The sequence below is a fragment of the Simochromis diagramma genome, unplaced genomic scaffold (genome assembly GCF_900408965.1).
Source record: "Simochromis diagramma unplaced genomic scaffold, fSimDia1.1 OVJJ01000413.1, whole genome shotgun sequence".
In the NCBI taxonomy this organism is placed as follows: Eukaryota; Metazoa; Chordata; class Actinopteri; order Cichliformes; family Cichlidae; genus Simochromis; species Simochromis diagramma.
In genome coordinates, this window is record NW_024386948.1 from 1093152 (window position 1) to 1110592 (window position 17441).

Below are 17441 nucleotides of genomic sequence, written 5' to 3' on the forward strand. Positions count from 1 at the left end.
ATTCACTAGTCTGAGAGTTTTTTTTAATGAAGAATTTTGTTCAAAAATGCACAAAAAAAACTTCAGATTTTGACTTTAAACAAGTCTCTCAAAGTTTCTGATTCCATGTTTTTGAAATAAAAGTTTTATAAACAGAGTTGTATTTTCATGTAGCTTATCATTTAATACAAACACCTGACAAGTATTTCCATCAGTAGATGTGTCATTTTTAATTGGAGCAGTGTAAAGCTTCATACTGATGCTATCAAGAGGAACTGTATTTTGAGAGACTTGGAAACCAGCTCTGCTTTGTGCTCTGTGAAGTTTTTGAGTTTGTGAACTGGGATTTGATCATTATCCTTAAAGCTATTTAACTTGTAGATGAGCAAAACTGAACATCCCAAACGTAGTAAGGAGAAGTTTAACGAGTCTACATTACGACTCATAAGAGAGATGAAAAATATGTCCATTGAGTCTTTGGTTTATCTGCGAAATTATTGTATCACCAGTCCACTGATATTCCAGGCTCTCACCCAAATCCTCACATTGGCAGCAAACAATCAACCCTCTCTAGACACTAAGTCCTCAAAGTTGCACACTAACCGGTTGAGTTGAGGGCATTTGCGGACGCAAACCTCGAATAGAAGTTGGGTGAATCAATGCAGTGTTTGTCCACTTCTTCGCTCATTAAGGAGCCTCTATTCACATCAGGATCTGGATATGACAAAGAAAGCTCACAAGTGCACACTTTCAGTCCGAGAAGGGTGGTTTTTCTCCTCCTCAAAGCCCTCCCCTCATCGAAATTCGCCTCACAGAAGTGCAGTGCCAGAGGCCAAAGTCTTGACAGGGGTAGCCCAGTGAGGGGGAAATCAAACGAGTCCCTTTTTTTTCTGACTGCCTGGCCGACAGGGAGGCCTGCTTACCTACAAGTCCTTAATCTGAATCCCACCCTTGCAGTTCTGGAAGGATGGCGGGGTAGCTCTACTGTCTATTCATCATCTTTAGTGATTCAGGGTTTTGTCTGTTACCCGTTTGGATTGGAGTGAATCCTTGGTTATTCATAAATACCAGTAATACCTGAGCTGCACAGATGGAAATCCTTTCAGGCTTTTCAGCAGACTTGTCACATTCATCTCAGTTTACTGTTAATATTGAGCAGCAGAAAGATGGTGATAAATATTGATACAGTGGAATGAATACTGATGTCAGATGTAGATATATCACATTGTGATAAAAACTGAGACATCTCTTTATATATTTTGTTGTATTTAAAAGTGTGTTTTTAATAGTCAGTGTAATGAAAACTGGAAACATGATTGCCTACAGAAGTCTACCAGAAGCAGACCAGGAAAAAATAACTGGCTTGGTGGTAATAGGCACAGCATGTATAGCCCCTTCTGCTGGAAATGAAGATATGGTTTGTGTTAGGTCATGCGTAGCTACTCTGCATAATTAACCAAGATTTCGGCAAAGATTTCTGTCTTTAACCATTTTAAATTATTCTGCATTACCAGTCTTACAGTCGTGGATATAAATTCCCTAAAAAGGAAAAAAGAAGCAGAGGACTTTTACTTCTTCATCCTTTTGCAAAAACTGTAAAGTCAAAATCTACTTTTCAAAGTTTGAAATCATTTCCTCATGACAGGCTCTGATTTTCTGACATGCTTCTCTAAATTCACAGGAAATATACTCTCATTTTAGGTTGCAGAGAAATGAGCTGTGTTAATATTCTTTTTGCATTTTTTCTTAAATATTCATGTGGAAATAATATTCACTGATTTTCCCCATATCATGGTGGTCATTTAATCAGCTACCAACGACCAATATTAGACACTAATATTACACATTTGCCCTTCAGTGACTTGCTAAAGACAGCATTTTTATAGTGCATTTCAGAGCTTTTCTGTTATTTCCATTGGGCGGCAGTGCGTCTATCCTCAAACTTGAGCTTCACTGCATTACCCGTCTGCCTGCGCACTCTACTCACAGCATAAGCCGGCGAAAAAAGTACTCTCTCCACATTTGTGTTTGTTTGTCGAAGCAGGCGCATAATGAGGATGATTATCCTCCCGTGCGTATTTTGGTGAGCTTCTGCCAGTGCGCCATGTGGAGGATGAGGACTCCAGAGGACCGCAGGTCTGAGAGAAAGCAAATGTCAAGGCAGACAAAATAAGAGAAAATAAGAGTTGTTCTTCAAAATAAAAGCAACTCTGGGGAAAGGGAAAGAGTGTCGAACTTGCTCTCGATCACAATAACGAGGAAAGAGGGGAAGAAATGGGCAGAGGGTGCAGTTCCACTGGATCTGTGCTACTTCTTATTAATGTAAATACACTGTGACACAGTGTATGGAGCTTTTAGCTACACCCCACAATTCTTACTTAGACCCACGTGGGTCATTCAGCCAGCCCTTCTTCTTTTTTTAACCGCCAGTGCGCGCTCGACTTTTATGTTGAAGGGAAATCTCGTCGTGTCCTGTGCTGCTTGGGTTCAATTGTCCTCACTTGACGCATCTGGTGTCGGTACAGCGGCACTGAGAGAGAGAGAGAGAGAGAGGAGGCTTCTAGTGTGCCTTTTTTCTGCACATCACTTTGGAAATTCGCTCTCGCGCAGTCGTGCTTAAAGCTGAAAGCTCACCTGCCGGGCTTCCGTGGCCGTGAGCCGCCGTGCAGCTGATTTAACAGGATAACCAGACTAATTGCCTCTCCCGATCTTGCCCTTGATTGATTTCCGTCGAACATTCCTCCAATCACTGTCATGATTTTCTTCTTTCCTGCTGTTTGAAAGTGACCGGCTGCAAGTGTTTTGTTTTTTCTTTTCTTTTCTTTTTTTGGTTTTATTTTTGCGCTCCAATTTGCGCCAGCGAGGACTGGCAATATGTAATTTGGGGACAGACACTGCGTTTTTCTTTTTTTTCTTTTTGGAGAAGTGGACTATCTCTCTCCTGGAATTCCTTATTGTATTCTATTTTTTAAACCCTTTCTGCTTTACTCTGTCGACCGGAGCAGATTCGGATACACCGTGATGGTGTGGGGCTATTAGAACTAACCACAAAGTGTACGCCATCATTTGGAAACTGCTTGTTGGTAAGTTAAATGCAATTGTTTCTTTGGCCAAAGTTGGACCATGCTGCCCCCCGTGGATCTGTTTAAACCCACGATTCGTTTTTGTCACTGACATTTTCATGTTCTGTGCGCGCACACGATCCTCCTGCCTATCCACCACCTTTAATAAACGGAATCCCAACACGCAGCGCTTAAATGCGCATTTTTGGACAGAACGCATTTGTCCCGCTGTTACGCGTAAATCCCAGAGGCTCCTTTTTTTTTTTTTTTTAATCTTTAGAGCCTCCTCTGTTGTGTGGAGCTGTTCACGGCTGCAGTACGGCAGTAGAAGTGGACCGCTGAAAGTCTTCTTCTGTATCCTTCATTCAAAACGTAACTATCCGAGCGGATTAGTCCGTCAGCGCACACCAACTGTTCTTTTTACGCATTCTTCTTCTCTCTCTTTTCCCCTCCTCCTTCTCGACGTTAATTGTGTAACACTGTGCGCATTTGCACATCTCTCCGGTGCGTCAGCATGCGTGCGTGTTTTGTGTACGTGCGCCTGTGAAAGTAAGAGAGCACGATCGTGTGTTGGTGGAGGGGGGAAATAACGTGTGCCAGAGTGAGGAGGGATGGGAGAAGAACCCAGCCGTAGTTATATTTCACATTATTTCTGCTGAGTGGTTGCTTGGCAAGTCAGCTCTCTCTATGCTTCTCGTGTCCTTTTGCCTGCTTCCCTCCTCTGGGTGGATGGATGATGGTTTATGGTTGTCCAGATGAATGTCTGAAGCTCCAGTCTGGCTCTGACCAGAGTGGAGCTGGTCGTGGTGGTTTGGCTTTTACCCACTGAACATATTTGAGAATCAGGAAAGTGATACTGATGTAAAAGTTAGAACAGATGCTGGTTTAAAAAAAGAAATGCATAAAATCCATACTCCCTCATCACTCCCTACACATGAGTGACAGAAGGCTCTGTAGCCTTACAAGCTGTATGTCACCATTTTTTTTCCATCAAGTAACAACTGCTGCAGCCATGCTTTTTTTTTCCCTTTTTCTTTTTCTTTTTTTGCAAAACCATAGCACGCCATAGCCCACAGGCAGTGTAATCCTTACTTCCAGACAGCTCCTCAGTCTTGCAAAGGCATTTTCTAATTCTGTTAACAGTATCATTGCTTGCTCCAAAACCTCCTTGCATCATGATTTGTTCATAATCTTTCCCCTTGAGTTTCTCCTAAACGCTCCGGCACATGTCTTCCTTTGCCTTGTGGTATTATTTTATTATTATTATTTTTAAATCCCGACATATGGGGTTAATCTTGACCACGAGCGCAACCAGTAGCACATGAATTAATAGGTAAGTGGCAGCAGCCACTTAACAGAAGCCCTGCAGCTACATATTGAGCTGAGTCAAGTGCTTTCACACCGAAATTGATTTAGACGGAGATTATGTCATCCAGCGTTAGCACTTTTTTCTCCTTTTTTTTTTAAAATGTTGGTCAAGTTTACCCAGCAGCACTGAACTCCTCTTCTGACGAATCAAGTGTAGCTTTAAAGGATATGGTAATGAAGTGATTGAAGATGTTGTTTTCATTACTTGGAATCCTTCATCAGGGCTGAATTACCAGGTCAACCGATTCAAGGTGCACAGACAACAGCGAACATGAGTTTTTCAGTACAAATAATTGGATTTACATCCCACTGATTCATAAAAATGAACCTTTAACATGTTTAATTATCTTATCTAACATTTTTAACCCTTATCCTGCAAGTACCACCCATCTAGCAATAAAACGAGGTAAAACGAGCCCCAACATGCATTTTGAAATGCCACCTGATCCCATTTAGCTTCCCCTTCTCTCTCTGCTCGACAGGAGAATCTGAAACCATTACAACTTTTTTCCCCCTCCCCTTCCTGTCTTGATTGATACTTTTAATTTTCAAGGAGCTGTCACCGAGGCCTATTGGCCTTGGCTTTGCAATCAAGAGGCAGACAGTCAAAGGCTTTCAAATGAAAGAGTTCATTAATGCGGTGGGAAATAAGAGTTGTCTCACTGTAGAGTATTGGCTCTGTGGTAAGACTGATTGGAGCAATTGATGAGGATTTGTGAGCAGGAATGCTGGTGTGGAAGCTGAGAGCGGGCCACCTCAATCATGGCTGCTAAATGACATTAATAGGACTCAAGGGGAAATGGAAATACTGAGAGGCGATCCAGCTTGCGTATTTATGCCCGCGTGCGACCGCGTGCATACGTTCAAATATCACAGCTGGAGCTCGAACAACCTTCCATTCCTGCTAAAGTTATTAGCTGCTGTGGAATCCAAGAAGATGTGGGCTACATGCATAACAGACGAGCCCTCGGTTAAATCTTTCTCAAAATCCAATTCCCCTCGAGATGAGATTCCTCTTTCCCCGCGCCTTGTTCCATTTTCCGTCGCAATCATTGGGCATCGATCTGATTCAGAGCTATTTATTTTTGTTGCTGCCGTCACGTCATGAATTGACAAGTATGGTAGATCAGGTAGATAACAGAGTGTCTGGGCATGGTGCTTCGCCCATTTCAAGAAGAATCATGACTTGTGACTACAAGAGAAAATCTGCCTTTGAAGCAGTTAGATGTGGCTAATTTGGTTTGTGAACCTGAGGGACAGTAAAAACTGGTAGTATCTACTTTACATGTAAAGGCCTTAAAGTATCTCTATATAATGTAATAACTCTATATAATGTCTCCTCTTTCCATAATGGAAATTATTTGGAGATACTTGATTTCCTTGTTTGGAAATTTTTTCTGAAACCATGGAGCTTTTTGCAGATTAATTCAACTAATGTGCTTAGAAAGAAATCAGCCACGAGAGCTAGTATCTGTAATTTTATTGCAGTATCGAGGCCAAATATATTGGTTTCATGCACAATGGCTTGATTAATATGTTAGTTAATTAGTATATTCGTTTAACAGAGATATAATTAGAGCATGCAGTGACAGTCACCGGTTCTCAGCGATGAAGGTTTGCAGTGCGAATGAGGTCATAACAGCTTGGAGATGGACTGCGGCATCATCAGAACTCCCATTGACCTTATATTGCCTTTTTAGACCTTTTATACCCCAAATAGTTGTGATTTTGACTGTGTCTGTGCTTGATAAATACAGTCACTGGAAGCCTTAAGATTTGTTCATTGCTCGGTTCTACTTGTGGGTGGGCTTCAATCAAATAAACATGTTCCTTAGAATAACAGCAGAGTGACTGGTTGAGAAAAAAAACTTTTTTTTAACATGTTTTACTAATTTTGTAAATGGGAAGTTCATTAAAGGGGGCATATTATCGGTTTCCTTAACTTCTGTAATCTCAGCCAGAGGATCAGATTTCCGACTGCTCTAAATGCTCATTTTAAGACAGTTTTTAATACTCTTGGCTCTGTATGATGTCAGAGAGAGTGCATCTACCTAATATACTAATCTCAGGTGCACAATTTGGGCTGTTTAAACCCTAGAGACCGTTTTTGCACTGGTGGATGGCATTGCGCACCGAAAGTGGTGTTACATCTGGTGGTGAAGTCGAGCTAAGATGTCGTTTTAGATGCTCTTACGTAGATTCAACCTTTGTAACATCATGTGTATAGTTGTGTCAGTTTTTACCGCCACTGCAATGATGTATCAGCGCAGAATCTTAAATTCAACTCAAAAGGAGACTTTCTGGCGAAAACCTCCACAACAAAAAAACCTCTTCAATTTCTTCTCTTCCAGTTTTGATGTCTTCTACTCTTGTACTTGGTTTTGTCTAAACGGTGACTGACACCTATCATTTGGCAGAATACTGCAGTGAGCACGCGCTCAGCGCCACTATAAATGGCAGCATGGCTGTGCAACCACCATTAAAATGGTCCCTATAAGTGGTGAGGAGTGGGAGCTACAAAGGCCTGCTATAGACAGTTAGAACTGAGGGGCGGCATCAAGGCCCAGTATTAGAGAAAGATCTAATACTTTTAAATGTTATTCATGCAGACCTGCTTGAGTGCAACCCAAGAATGAAAAATAATGAGCTGGAAATGAGGATGACAGGTTTTGATGGGTTCCAGCTTATTATGTAGTGATGTAGTTTGGTGCCCTTGGTTTGGATCATAATAGTTGATGCTGGAAAATCAGTGAGCAGAACTTCTTGGTGTTATACTTGAAATCTGCAAATCCAAATCTTTTGATTTGTGAAATTTTACAGAGTAACTGTTTACTACTTACTGTAATTTTTAAAAAAAACAAAAACACTGTCCTACGACATAATATTTGTCATCACCTGGCTGGTGGATCGCAGTTCTGCTACATCTGTTCTGGAGCACAGCAGTCCATGGTTGGCATCATTTTATACGGTTGAGTAACCGTCATCATGTAGGTTACGCGAGGCCAGATCAAAGAGTTTGACAGAAGTAGTGTGCAGTGCTCTCGTTTTTGTCTCCAAATAGTTTTCATGCAAAGAAAATCACCCTTTGAGTCCACAGTCGCATGAGGATGGCAGACCAGGCTGTATGGAAAAATAAATGGTCTTCAGAATTGGGTCCTGCATTCACTTCATGGCAGTTGAGCCCTGGGCGCGCCCTTTCCTGCTGTTACTCAGCAGAGAGGTGTCATAAACAATGGACTTGCTTGCAAATCATTTTCATGGCCACCCATTTTTTTCTTTTTTAGACCTTTATCTGAATGCCTTCATGTGTGGATGTGAATTGAGCTGAGTGTCTGCCTCTGCCATGCTAGCTTTATTTACTTTCTGCATTTCGAACAGAAAAATGCCTCAATAAAAGGATGGTAATGGCATCATCTCTAGCTGTCTCTTTGCATTGCTCTTAAAAAAAAAAATCCCACACATATACACATGAGGCTGTCCTGCATTTGTGTGCTTCTATCAATGGTGGTGGGGGCGGAATCAAAGAATAAAGCTGACCCGAATCAAATGAAATCTGAAAGTGTTTATTTCCCCATTTGTTACAGCAGAAAATAAAAGAACTTGGGGTCAGCCACAGTGTAGCATGCCCCCGAGCTAAAATGTTGTGCTGGTCAATTGTTACATGGGTAAAATGGAAAGGAGGCAGCGAAATAGTCGTGTTGCACTTTCTCTGATGAAACGGCCATCCGAGGCGTGATCAGTTACCTCAATATACGGTATTTTTCTTTGCTAGAGGCAACTGACGTCGAAAATGAATGTTTTTCCCCCCACTTTTTAATCAGCACTAGAATGAGAAGCCTATTGCTATAAGCAAGAGGACAGAATTATCATTTTCATCCTTTCTTTTCAGCCCCACTGTCATCGCGCCATGTCTGGAGGTGATCCTTTGAGACCCATCCAGCCTAGAAAGATGAAGTTGATGTGTTTTAGATAGCTTTTAGAGAGATGTGGATAGAGGATGGAAATTGCATGCCAAGGGAAGCAAAATGAGCAATTTTTCCTCCCATTTCCCTTCGTCTCTTCATAGGATCTGTGCTTACTCATTCATGAAGGCTTTGTTGTGACACTCCATACATTGGTGTGGCGATAAAAACAAAAAAGTCGTACAGGATGCCAGTTGGGAGGAGAAAAAAAGGAAGCCAGGCTGCATTATTTTGCAGGATAAATGCATACCAGAAGAGAAATGGCTCTTTAATGTTATCAAAACACTATCACAACTAGCAATCTGTATTCACATTTTGACCTGCACTCTAAGTGGCTGGTGTCGAGATATTCAGAGCATTTTTACAAACCAATTTAGGACGGTCTCAGCAACAGCAGCAATGAAAGAAAATACTCATGCTATAATATACAGCAGCTACTTGAGTGGGAGCCGTGGCCTATTTGCATACTCCGTGTAAATGCACACATGGCTACCCCTCGGTAGGAACGCTGAGAGTGTTTGCGCCAAATTCTCCCCTCTGAGCCAGGCGGGAGCTTAAATAGAACAGCTACGTCTAGGGATTAACAGTGAGTGAAATCAAGGAGCGCTTCATTAGCAGTTCTTCATTAGCCACTTCACATGAGACCCGGGGCAACATTGTATTTACAGCTAATTTTAAACCGATATCTCAAGCTGAGGGCAACACGTGCGCGGTGAACTTTCTTCGGATCAATTCGGGTGTTTTTAGCTTGGTGTTGAGGTTATTCATTTTTAAGTGTAAAATTCCAGCGCTACAATGTTGTTACATTAAACATCATGATGTGATATTACACCTGCCGCTGAGCTCACAACATGGCATTCATACTATTAATTAAACCACTGAGTGTTTGTTATATAAAAGTAATTAAAGGATGGGGTTAAACTGGGTCAAACCCACTGGAGCTGAGTTCCTGACATGCCAGAGATCAGCTCTGTTTCCTTCATTATTTTACCATTACAAAGCCACTCGTACCGCAACAAACAAATACAGAATGTCACCCGATTTTTGGGGGGGATTTCTTTTTTAAAACACCTCTAGTTACTCAGATGTGTGTGACTATCAATCCAGTGCTGTGCAAAAGTCTTCATTTCTTTGTATTTTGCTAGGAAAATAGGAATCAGTGTTACTGTGTTAAGGCAAAAACACAGTTTTTGTAATTGTAATGAGCTTGAACGTCAATATTTAGTATGACCATCTTTATTCCTTAACACAGGTTGAACTGAAAGAAGCTTTCTTGTCATTTCTTTAAGTAGTCTTCAGGAATCGTTTTTGGGTTTCAGTCCAGTTCTTGTGTAATTTGCAATACCTCAACCTGTCCCGTTTCCCATGTTTCAGAAATGCTTTTGAATTTTCATAAGGACCCATGTACTGTGAGCAGTAAATGGATCAACTGAAGGGCTAGATGCACATCCTTGGTCCTGTCTCAGGTCTTTGCTGGATTTTGTCCTGACGCTGTCAATCCGTGTTATCGTCTTTTGCATCGTTCATAGATTCAACTAAAGTAAATGGGAACATAAGATGTGTTTTTGCAACAGGCAACAAATAACAAAGTGCATAAAGATGATATTTAAATTTAATTCTGTGCTAAGTTGTCTGTCATGTGTAGACATATCAATGATTCATTGAGTTAAGTGTCTGTTTTATGCTTGAATGAATCATAGATCTAGGTTAAGTGGCTTAACAAACAACAAACATTCCTCTGAAAATGATCAGGCACAAAGACTGAGCTGAAAGTGAGTAGAAAAGCAGCTAATGGCCAAAGAAAAACTTTGAAAGACCTTCAGAAAGCCTGGAGAACCATTTTTAAGACCACCAAAAAAGACAAGACAGTTTGGCTTCTTGGAAGCAAAATATAAAGAAATCGGGGATGACTCAAGACTCTCGTACGTTACTGTACTTCAGATTGATTATTTAAATCATCGGACTTTGTGTTGGGATCTTACAGAATTTTATCTGTCTCGATGATGTTCTACACAGCAAACAACTGAGCTGTTAGAAATTCATGTTTTCAGTGAAAACACTGGGAACAAAGCAGTCATGCTGACGAAGAATCCTGCACCAGCAGGGCTGTTTTTTTTCTCCTTCCTTTTTTTCTGGTATATTAAGTGGGTTATTACAGGGAGTTTTCCTGTTATGCTGCTTAAATGCAATATTTGCAGTACTTTCATTACTGCGAGCACAGAACTCATCTAATCACTGAAGTGAATAAAAAAATAAAGCTACAGAAAATCTGTCTAATAATGAAAACACAATTAATTACACTGAACCCATAATTTGCTGCACTGATTCTTTGTTGGGTCAGTGCAAAGATTCATTTTCTTCTACTTATGTATGACAGTATTATCAGTGTTTCCCAAACCATCAATTGTATGTAGATGTTAATTAAAAAATACGACAAAAAAAGCAAATCACGAAATATAAATTAGTAGAAATGATTGGTTTATGTAGGTTGGCCTTTTTCCTTAAAAGTAATTAAGAATACACTTACACTCAAGTAAAATATATTATCATCTGATAATTTGGCACGTCTGACTCTGAGATTTTAACACTGTGGAATTTGTTTCTTTGTAACTTGTAAATTGGTGTTTAGAGACTGTGTCTGAAACGGCGTCTTTGTTATTCTGGACAATGCACATCCACAGAACACAATGTGTGTAATTTTTAGTGGACCTACTTTCTTTTAAAGAATTAGCCCCCACTTTCACTGTGTGCAGTGGGTCCTTGAGCATCAAGCCCACTAGACTAGGGTTCCCCTTTCTCACAAATCCCAATGTAACCCCTGCTGAAAGGGTAATTTCACACACAGCCAGAGTTAATGTTGAGTCAAAAACTGCAGCGTGTGTGTGTGTGTGTGTGTGTGTGTGTGTGTGTGTGTGTGTGTGTGTGTGTGTGTGTGTGTGTCTTACACATACAGGTAAGAAGATGAAACTCAATCCATGAAATCCAGGTTTAGTATTATTTGAGGCTGAAGGCTTATCACATGCCTTACAGTATAAAGTGCTTTGTAACAAATGAAAGAGTTATTCAACTCTATTGTAGCTTCTATTTTTTGGCCTCCATAGTGTTATGTGTCCAGGTTCTCAGTTTCCATTCTCATGAATACTTTGGGGGAATTTCTTAACATTTGGCATGAATGTCCCCATGAAGCCAAGGATGAACTTAGCCACTGACCACTATTAAATGATAAGGTTATAGTAACCTCCCATATCGCACATTCATATGTAAATACTGACAAAATGTGTCACATACATCTGTGAAAAGGGAGTTTCAGAGCTGTCCAGAGAATCTTCTTCTTGTTGTGTCCACAGTGTAACCTTAGAGTGTCACTAATCATAGTAGGGACAGTTTCTTTTGTTTTCCTACAACAAACTATTCAAAGCCATATGAAGTTTGATGGCCAATCTCAGAATACCTCCACGTGAGTTACTATATGCAGTGAGACTTATTGTATTTTTAAAATATTGTGCTTCTTGGTTTTGGTTGGATGTTTTGAGGGGTTTTTTTCTTAACCAGTGAAAGAATTCTACAATCTTCCAGGGTCTTTCAGGTCTTTTGGTCCTGCCTTATTTCTATGAATGCAACAGATGGTTGCATCACTTTTTACCTCATACTGATTGCTCAAGGGAACATCTAACAGTTCAACACTTGAAACGAACTCCACATCCAGGCCTCACCTCCCGGTGAGGCCTGGATTGTTCAGTTAATTTTGAGCTTCTCAAAGCAGTGGCCTGTGTATAGAAATGGTGCCAATTCCTAGTCAATGCTATAGTTTTGTTAAACCTCTTGAATGAAAGTTTGAAGTCTTTACTGAAATTGCGTATTGAATGCATGATTTTAAAATTCACTGTGACGGGCCCTAGAGGTAACATTAAAAAGGAAAAAAAAAAACATCATTGTCCAAAAACTTATGAATCTGATTGTATAAAACTAGCAGAATTCTGATTACCTTAATTTAAGGTAATGACCTTATCTCCTTAGAATGAAAATATTTTTATTGCACACAATATGTAGCACTTAATGAAAGTTAAAGTGCTAATTAAGTCAGTTGAAATGTTTTTAAAATGTTTCTCAGCATTTTGTGACATTAATAAAATATGTGTTAGTATTGACCACTTTGCATGAAATAGCAATCGTACTATCCTCAGTTTGATTGCTATGCAAATATTACACATTTTCATGACACAATAACATACCTCCAGTACATGTAGTACTTTCTGGCAAAAGATGAGCCAAGCGAAGCTGCAATGTTGCACAGCTCAGCACTTTCTCCTCTAATGTTGATGTCAGCAAGGCTTAAATAATAGTTGGTGCAAGGAAGGTATACTAAGATAATTTTCAAGTTACCTCTTATGATTTTCTCAGTGTTCTTGCATGTACTACTGTATTATGTGAGGTCTGAAATTTAAAAACAATCATTAATTGGTATTTACAGTTAAACCCAATCCAGTTGTATCCGTGGCTGGGCAGCATCATCTATATATCTGAACAAAACAATTGCAGTAATAATCTGGTCCCCAGGTTGGCTAATGATAGTCATAATTTTATGCTGCAAAGGCATCTGTTGCATTAAAGCTGTTTGGGGGGGTGGATTACTGGAGCCAGAGCTGTGCTCTTTTTCCCGAATCCTGGACAAGACCCACAGAGACCAGCTCTCAACAGGGTTCTTGATTTATGGGCCACTTTGCAAGAAGGGCCTGGGGACGCAGCACTCCTTGTCCTCCGATATTGAATCTCGGCTGCCTAGCATGGAGATGTGGGTCGTCTGTTATGGTGTGAAAGCTTATTTGCATTGTGCCGCTCAGCTCTCAGTGGTAGCTACAGCATGTCTGCTCCCCTTAGCTCTTAAGTTTATTTTTGCTCTCGGGGCTGTTTGTTTCAGATGGGAGAGGGACATTTTTAGAGAAAGGTGCACTCAAGACAAATTGCTTTCACGTTTGGGTTTGTGTGGTTATATATGATACGAACATATATGAAAATAAACATTTGCTGAGCACCAGTCCCCTAAGGTGTCTGCATTGCTATACATTTAACCATTAAAGCAGACATACTATATACTGACTATTCTAATCAAATAATTTCAAAGCCACGTGCGGTGTATCTTCACATCAATTATTATCCTTTGCACGGTGCATCCGTCAACGATGAAAGTCAAAGTACTTTCAAGCAGTACACAGCCTCTATACACAGTCAGATCAATTGGCTGTACAATTTGAAACACATTCTTTGCTAGAAGAAAGACTTTGATTATTTGTTCAAAGGCTTTGTTTTGTTTTCTTGCTGTTGGCTGGATTGTGCTCTGCTTTTGGCTCAAGTTGATTCTTCCGACTGAATGATTTGATTTAAAAAAGCAGAAAGATAAATGTTTAGCAGCCTTAATGATTATAGTTGCTGTAGGGTAGGCATTTATTAACTTGTGTTAATAATCTGACAATCCTCTTTCATTCCCCTTTAAATAAGCCTATGGTTCTGCTGCTTAGACGAGACAATTCCACTGAAGTGATTTGGCAAACTACAGAATCTGCCGAGGCATTAGTTGCCATTTTAGTTCTTCTTTTTTACATATGTATTGGTTAAGAACACTTACTTTAGGCATCTCATTGATTGCTATTAATATTTCTCTTTAATCTGTAAAACTCTGCTCCAAAGATGTGCTGTAGTAGAACTATGTAGTGGCATCTTTTTCATGATGTAAAATGTGCAGTACGTTTTCTTTTTTTCCTTTTAGCTTAAAGTCAGGGCAGCTTGAAGAACTTAGACTTTGATGCTTTCCAATGAATAGCATTAACATACTGTAGAGTTAGCTAGAGACTCATCGGTTCAGCAGCAGATCAGTCTCAGTGTCACAGATTTAAATTTAGGTGCTGAGTAAAAATGTGTGTTCAAGGTTGTGTGTGAGGGAGATAAAGAAGGAAGCGTTTCAGCCTGCGAATATCTAATCGCTGCTATGGGAAGTTTCCACCTAAGCTTGAGGAATTTTCATGTTATTTAGCATTTCTCTGAAGTACACGTGTTTCTATAGTTAGACATGGCTAAAGTTAAACTTCAGATAACCCCGCAGCATAAGGTTTTCGCGGGTTGTTCGGAAGAAGCGACTGTCGCAAGCTGCCCTTTGAGGCGAATCTCAAATTTATAACTGGATTTTATTACACGTAATTCTGGCAACGAGCTAATCCAAGTCAATTGAAAGAGAGAATCTCACATAGCTGCTCTAAGGCTGGACTCACTTGTATGTTCTAGGCTTCGCTGCTCTCATTTCTCATTCAGTTTGAAAGGCAGTTTGTCAAGCATTGCCAGACTGAATTGCGGATCCGTTGCTTTGCTGTGCACTCTTTGTGATGAGGTGGCTAATGTTCCTTATCATGACATCAAAATGGAGAAGCTGAGAAGTGAATAATTACCTTGTTTTATATGAAGCTACCCAAACTCATGCTAGCTTGAGTAGCTGCATATATAAAACTATTGAAGCTAGCATGGATAGTTTTATATTTTAGCTGAAGGTCCTTCAGCTTCTTTCGTGGCTCGGTTGTGAAGCCTTATCAAGTGATGAGTACAAGTTATTTGGTTGTTGCTCATTACTTAGTAGTTGGTAATTGATATCTTGATATCTCTATCAGTGAAAATCCTCAGTAAAATAGGCTGCCACTGTTTGTCTCTAGTTGCTGGAATTTGAATGAAAAGAACTGGATTAGTAGGAAAACAATGGATTTTGAACGAAAACAACAGAATTAGAATGACAACAACGGATTTTGAACGAAAACAACAGAATTAGAATGACAACAACGGATTTTGAACAAAAACAACAGAATTAGAATGACAAGAACGGAATTTGAATGAAAACACAGGAATTTGAAGAAGAACAACTGAATTTGAATGAAAAAACAGGATTAGAATGACAACAACGGAATTTGAATGAAAAGAACTGGATCAGAAGGAAAACAACGGCTTTTGAACGAAAACAACAGAATTAGAATGAAAACACCTGGATTTGAATGAAACACAGAAATTTGAATGGAAACAACATAATTAGAATGAAAAGAACGGAATTTGAATGAAAACACCGGAAGTTGAAAGAAATCAACAAAATTTGAATGAAAACAACAGAATTAGAATGACAACAACGGATTTTGAACTAAATTAACAGAATTAGAGTGAAAATAACAAAATTTGAATGAGACAACAGAATTAGAATGACAAGAACGGAATTTGAATGAAAACACCGAAAACACTCTAGTTGATTTTTTCAGACTTTAAAATAAGCATAACCAATTCTAGACAAAACTATTGTGCTATCCTGTTAAATTAACACTGTCTATTAACATCACAGATGGGCAGGACTAATTGTCTTGCTGCCTAGCTCTCACATTCATATTACGGTTTTATTTTTAGCCTTAGCCGCTAGGAGATAAGTTAATGATAACAAATGGCTAAAGCGGCTTTTGGAAAGTAGTTTCAGTTGCTCCCTTATTTCCCAAGGGGTCGTCACGTGTTCGGGTTGGACGCAGACGTTACACCGGATACCCTCTCAGCCTGGTTCTGCTGGAGATAAAAAGGAGTTTTTTTTCTTCCCACTGTCACCAAGTGCTTGCTCATAGGAGTGTTGTCTGATTGTTGGGGTTTTCTTTGTAATGTTATAGTCTTTTTCTTGCAATATAAAGTGCCTTGAGGTGACTATTACAGTGACTTGGCTCTATATAAATAAAATTGAATTGAATTGGCTGTGACCCTGCCTCTCTGTAGCAGTACTGTATGAAGTTATGTGTAAGTTGGAGGAGGTGAAGATGACACTGTTTGTGCTGATACAGGTCCAGCTGTAACATTTGCTTTTGATTACTATCAGAGGATAAGTTTGACAATTCTAGTTGGTCATGCCAAGTTCTAGTTTAAATAACCCTCTCACATACACTGTTCTATATCAATCAGCGGTATCCTTCCCACTTATAGTCACTCACCTCAGAGTTGGGTGAACTTAGGAGCAGCCCACTTCATGTTGCCAGTTGTCGTTACAAGTGACTTGATTTAATTGCCATTCCATGGTCTGTCACCGCATCCTTCTCTTCCTGGGGGGATGCTCATTAAGAATAAAGAATGAGCCAGATGCTAACTGGCAATTGTTCTAATAGTATAAAGGGGGCACTTTACCTTAAGCAATGTACCGCGGTAACATCTGGGAGTCCCTACAGCACGTTTACAAGAAAAGTCTGCTTTGAGGGTGGTAGCGTTGTTTCAAAGAGTGCTTAATGATCTGCAATGTAGCAAAAGAGAAGCATCATCAGTATTAATTTACCAGTCTGTGAATCATCACTGTAATATTTTGTTATAAATCAATATCCATCAGAGTTCATTTAAAACTTTTAGACAGCTTGAAAAGCAGCAAGAAACAACTCTTTGACAGTCTGGACAGGTGTCTCTGTTTTGATAAATCAACGTCTATTAACGCTGTAAAATTTAGTGGTGAGATGTTGTATAGAGAGTTATTGAGATAACTCAGTTAGACTGATGTTAATTACTTTCATAAACTAGGGATATTCTAAATATAAAGCCAGTGTTACCTGCCATTAACGTCTCTGTTTACTGCTTGGCACCATCTCATGACGCCTCTCATGGTCGCCTTCCAAGAACCCTCAACCTCTCCTCTGCTTTCACGTCTTCTTCTCGGTAGCTCCCGAAGGATCTCGCTTTAGCCTTGCCCTGGAATATCCAAAGAGAGTTTCATTCATTTAATGTCATAGTTATTTCCCCGACAGCCAGGCGGGATAAAGAATCTAGTTAGCAGTCAGCTCAGGGACTGGGACTAAGACTTGGACATGACTGCAAAGACAGTTTGTATGTGTGCCTGTGTGTGTATGTTTGTGTGTGTCCTTAGATTCCCTTGCAAGTGTTTTTCTACCTGATGGTTCACTAAAAACTCCTAAGACCAAAACCTGTATAGTGCATCAGTCATATTTGACCCATTTTGCAACCACAGCTATTCCCATCTTATACCCTTTAGATGGAATGCAGTTTTAAGGCACTTGAACTTTTCTGACCTGGA

At 39.9% G+C, this 17441-nt stretch overlaps 1 protein-coding gene across 2 annotated transcripts in view; it reads left to right on the forward strand.

The window, feature by feature from the left end:
• The first annotated feature begins 2444 nt into the window (after positions 1 to 2444).
• The window catches only part of LOC120737552 (interleukin-1 receptor accessory protein-like 1-B), a 324999-nt gene continuing 310002 nt past the window's right edge, over positions 2445 to 17441 (forward strand). For both annotated transcript variants that reach the window (XM_040038339.1, XM_040038340.1), the window contains exon 1: positions 2445 to 3062. The gene's annotated coding sequence lies outside the window, so the exon portion shown is untranslated. The remainder of the gene's footprint in view (positions 3063 to 17441) is intronic.